This window comes from Ursus americanus, unplaced genomic scaffold (genome assembly GCF_024610735.1).
Source record: "Ursus americanus isolate L20-20 unplaced genomic scaffold, mUrsAme1.1.p SCAF_45, whole genome shotgun sequence".
NCBI lineage: Eukaryota > Metazoa > Chordata > Mammalia > Carnivora > Ursidae > Ursus > Ursus americanus.
In genome coordinates, this window is record NW_028273627.1 from 348775 (window position 1) to 354210 (window position 5436).

Consider the following 5436-nt stretch of genomic DNA (forward strand, 5'->3'; position numbering starts at 1 on the left):
CTTAGAACATGGCTGGGCACTGGGGTTTCTTCCAGAGAAGTGGAGGGCATTTGCTTTACCTTGCCACAACCACTTGGGATAGGGTCTGCACCTCAGGAAAACTGTTTCCGTGGGAAGCCGGCTTTTTGCAAAGGGGTCTCAGGGCCGTGGGCCTCGGGGGTCCCTCCGGCTCCCCAAAGCACAGGGACGAGGTGAGGGGCTTAGACCATGCCTGGGCAATGTTGTTTCTTACACCTGGGTGTGTGGCATTTTGTTGAGCTGGCTACCCCCACTTGGGGTAGGTGTTCCACAGCAAGCCCCTATTGTTCGTCGGAAGCCGTTTTTGCCCCAGGGGTCTCCGGGCTGTGTTCGTTGGGGTTGTGCTCCTGCTAGCAAAACCGCCGGGTTGAGGGAAGGGTTCAGACTATGCCTGGGCCCTGTGGTCTCTTCCAGGTCAGTGTATGGCATTTCCTTCCCCTTGCCACAGGCACCTGGGAGCATGTCTTCACGTGGAGAAAGACTTTCCCGTGGGAAGCCGGTTTTTGTCAAACGGGTCCCAGTGCTCTGCTCCTCTCTATTCACTCCTGCCGCCAGAAGCCCAGGGAGAATGGGAGGGCTTAGAACATGGCTGGGCACTGTGGTTTCTTCCAGAGAAGTGGAGGGCATTTGCTTTACCTTGCCACAACCACTTGGGATAGGGTCTGCACCTCAGGAAAACTGTTTCCGTGGGAAGCCGGCTTTTTGCAAAGGGGTCTCAGGGCCCTGGGCCTCGGGTGTCCTTCCGGCTCCCCAAAGCACAGGGACGAGGTGAGGGGCTTAGACCATGCCTGGGCAATGTTGTTTCTTACACCTGGGTGTGTGGCATTTTGTTGAGCTGGCTACCCCCACTTGGGGTAGGTGTTCCACAGCAAGCACCTATTGTTCGTCCGAAGCCGTTTTTGCCCCAGGGCTCTCCGGGCTGTGTTCGTTGGGCTTGAACTCCTGCTAGCAAAACCGCCGGGTTGAGGGAAGGGTTCAGACTGTGCCTGGGCCCTGTGGTCTCTTCCAGGTCAGTGTATGGCATTTCCTTCCCCTTGCCACAGGCACCTGGGAGCATGTCTGCACGTGGAGAAAGACTTTCCCGTGGGAAGCCGGTTTTTGTCAAACGGGTCCCAGTGCTCTGCTCCTCTCTTTTCACTCCTGCTGCCAGAAGCCCAGGGAGGATGGGAGGGCTTAGAACATGGCTGGGCACTGTGGTTTCTTCCACAGAAGTGGAGGGCATTGGCTTTACCTTGCCACAACCACTTGGGAGAGGGTCTACACCTCAGGAAAACTGTTTCCGTGGGAAGCCGGCTTTTTGCAAAGGGGTCTCAGGGCCGTGGGCCTCGGGTGTCCTTCCGGCTCCCCAAAGCACAGGGACGAGGTGAGGGGCTTAGACCATGCCTGGGCAATGTTGTTTCTTACACCTGGGTGTGTGGCATTTTGTTGAGCTGGCTACCCCCACTTGGGATAGGTGTTCCACAGCAAGCACCTATTGTTCGTCGGAAGCCGTTTTTGCCCCAGGGGTCTCCGGGCTGTGTTCGTTGGGCTTGAACTCCTGCTAGCAAAACCGCCGGGTTGAGGGAAGGGTTCAGACTGTGCCTGGGCACTGTGGTCTCTTCCAGGTCAGTGTATGGCATTTCCTTCCCCTTGCCACAGGCACCTGGGAGCATGTCTGCACGTGGAGAAAGACTTTCCCGTTGGAAGCCGGTTTTTGTCAAACGGGTCCCAGTGCTCTGCTCCTCTCTTTTCACTCCTGCTGCCAGAAGCCCAGGGAGGATGGGAGGGCTTAGAACATGGCTGGGCACTGTGGTATCTTCCAGAGAAGTGGAGGGCATTTGCTTTACCTTGCCACAACCACTTGGGATAGGGTCTGCATCTCAGGAAAACTGTTTCCGTGGGAAGCCGGCTTTTTGCAAAGGGGTCTCAGGGCCGTGGGCCTCGGGTGTCCTTCCGGCTCCCCAAAGCACAGGGACGAGGTGAGGGGCTTAGACCATGCCTGGGCAATGTTGTTTCTTACACCTGGGTGTGTGGCATTTTGTTGAGCTGGCTACCCCCACTTGGGGTAGGTGTTCCACAGCAAGCACCTATTGTTCGTCCGAAGCCGTTTTTGCCCCAGGGCTCTCCGGGCTGTGTTCGTTGGGCTTGAACTCCTGCTAGCAAAACCGCCGGGTTGAGGGAAGGGTTCAGACTGTGCCTGGGCCCTGTGGTCTCTTCCAGGTCAGTGTATGGCATTTCCTTCCCCTTGCCACAGGCACCTGGGAGCATGTCTGCACGTGGAGAAAGACTTTCCCGTGGGAAGCCGGTTTTTGTCAAACGGGTCCCAGTGCTCTGCTCCTCTCTTTTCACTCCTGCTGCCAGAAGCCCAGGGAGGATGGGAGGGCTTAGAACATGGCTGGGCACTGTGGTTTCTTCCACAGAAGTGGAGGGCATTGGCTTTACCTTGCCACAACCACTTGGGAGAGGGTCTACACCTCAGGAAAACTGTCTCCGTGGGAAGCCGGCTTTTTGCAAAGGGGTCTCAGGGCCGTGGGCCTCGGGTGTCCCTCCGGCTCCCCAAAGCACAGGGACGAGGTGAGGGGCTTAGACCATGCCTGGGCAATGTTGTTTCTTACACCTGGGTGTGTGGCATTTTGTTGAGCTGGCTACCCCCACTTGGGATAGGTGTTCCACAGCAAGCACCTATTGTTCGTCGGAAGCCGTTTTTGCCCCAGGGGTCTCCGGGCTGTGTTCGTTGGGGTTGAACTCCTGCTAGCAAAACCGCCTGGTTGAGGGAAGGGTTCAGGCAGTGCCTGGGCGCTGTGGTCTCTTCCAGGTCAGTGTATGGCATTTCCTTCCCCTTGCCACAGGCACCTGGGAGCATGTCTGCACGTGGAGAAAGACTTTCCCGTGGGAGGCCGGTTTTCGTCAAACGGGTCCCAGTGCAATGCTCCTCTCTTTTCACTCCTGCTGCCAGAAGCCCAGGGAGGATGGGTGGGCTTAGAACATGGCTGGGCACTGGGGTTTCTTCCAGAGAAGTGGAGGGCATTTGCTTTACCTTGCCACAACCACTTGGGATAGGGTTTGCACCTCAGGAAAACTGTTTCCGTGGGAAGCCGGCTTTTTGCAAAGGGGTCTCAGGGCCGTGGGCCTCGGGTGTCCCTCCGGCTCCCCAAAGCACAGGGACGAGGTGAGGGGCTTAGACCATGCCTGGGCAATGTTGTTTCTTACACCTGGGTGTGTGGCATTTTGTTGAGCTGGCTACCCCCACTTGGGGTAGGTGTTCCACAGCAAGCACCTATTGTTCGTCGGAAGCCGTTTTTGCCCCAGGGGTCTCCGGGCTGTGTTCGTTGGGCTTGAACTCCTGCTAGCAAAACCGCCGGGTTGAGGGAAGGGTTCAGACTGTGCCTGGGCCCTGTGGTCTCTTCCAGGTCAGTGTATGGCATTTCCTTCCCCTTGCCACACGCACCTGGGAGCATGTCTGCACGTGGAGAAAGACTTTCCCGTGGGAAGCCGGTTTTTGTCTAACGGGTCCCAGTGCTCTGCTCCTCTCTTTTCACTCCTGCTGCCAGAAGCCCAGGGAGGATGGGAGGGCTTAGAACATGGCTGGGCACTGTGGTTTCTTCCAGAGAAGTGGAGGGCATTTGCTTTACCTTGCCACAACCACTTGGGATAGGGTCTGCACCTCAGGAAAACTGTTTCCGTGGGAAGCCGGCTTTTTGCAAAGGGGTCTCAGGGCCGTGGGCCTCGGGTGTCCTTCCGGCTCCCCAAAGCACAGGGACGAGGTGAGGGGCTTAGACCATGCCTGGGCAATGTTGTTTCTTACACCTGGGTGTGTGGCATTTTGTTGAGCTGGCTACCCCCACTTGGGATAGGTGTTCCACAGCAAGCACCTATTGTTCGTCGGAAGCCGTTTTTGCCCCAGGGGTCTCCGGGCTGTGTTCGTTGGGCTTGAACTCCTGCTAGCAAAACCGCCGGGTTGAGGGAAGGGTTCAGACTGTGCCTGGGCACTGTGGTCTCTTCCAGGTCAGTGTATGGCATTTCCTTCCCCTTGCCACAGGCACCTGGGAGCATGTCTGCACGTGGAGAAAGGCTTTCCCGTGGGAAGCCGGTTTTTGTCAAACGGGTCCCAGTGCTCTGCTCCTCTCTTTTCACTCCTGCTGCCAGAAGCCCAGGGAGGATGGGAGGGCTTAGAACATGGCTGGGCACTGTGGTTTCTTCCAGAGAAGTGGAGGGCATTTGCTTTACCTTGCCACAACCACTTGGGATAGGGTCTGCACCTCAGGAAAACTGTTTCCGTGGGAAGCCGGCTTTTTGCAAAGGGGTCTCAGGGCCGTGGGCCTCGGCTGTCCCTCCGGCTCCCCAAAGCACAGGGACGAGGTGAGGGGCTTAGACCATGCCTGGGCAATGTTGTTTCTTACACCTGGGTGTGTGGCATTTTGTTGAGCTGGCTACCCCCACTTGGGGTAGGTGTTCCACAGCAAGCACCTATTGTTCGTCAGAAGCCGTTTTTGCCCCTGGGCTCTCCGGGCTGTGTTCGTTGGGCTTGAACTCCTGCTAGCAAAACCGCCGGGTTGAGGGAAGGGTTCAGACTGTGCCTGGGCTCTGTGCTCTCTTCCAGGTCAGTGTATGGCATTTCCTTCCCCTTGCCACAGGCACCTGGGAGCATGTCTGCACGTGGAGAAAGACTTTCCCGTGGGAAGCCGGTTTTTGTCAAACGGGTCCCAGTGCTCTTCTCCTCTCTTTTCACTCCTGCTGCCAGAAGCCCAGGGAGGATGGGAGGGCTTAGAACATGGCTGGGCACTGTGGTTTCTTCCACAGAAGTGGAGGGCATTGGCTTTACCTTGCCACAACCACTTGGGAGAGGGTCTACACCTCAGGAAAACTGTCTCCGTGGGAAGCCGGCTTTTTGCAAAGGGGTCTCAGGGCCGTGGGCCTCGGGTGTCCCTCCGGCTCCCCAAAGCACAGGGACGAGGTGAGGGGCTTAGACCATGCCTGGGCAATGTTGTTTCTTACACCTGGGTGTGTGGCATTTTGTTGAGCTGGCTACCCCCACTTGGGATAGGTGTTCCACAGCAAGCACCTATTGTTCGTCGGAAGCCGTTTTTGCCCCAGGTGTCTCCGGGCTGTGTTCGTTGGGCTTGAACTCCTGCTAGCAAAACCGCCGGGTTGAGGGAAGGGTTCAGACTGTGCCTGGGCCCTGTGGTCTCTTCCAGGTCAGTGTATGGCATTTCCTTCCCCTTGCCACAGGCACCTGGGAGCATGTCTGCACGTGGAGAAAGGCTTTCCCGTGGGAAGCCGGTTTTTGTCAAACGGGTCCCAGTGCTCTGCTCCTCTCTTTTCACTCCTGCTGCCAGAAGCCCAGGGAGGATGGGAGGGCTTAGAACATGGCTGGGCACTGTGGTTTCTTCCAGAGAAGTGGAGGGCATTGGCTTTACCTTGCCACAACCACTTGGGAGA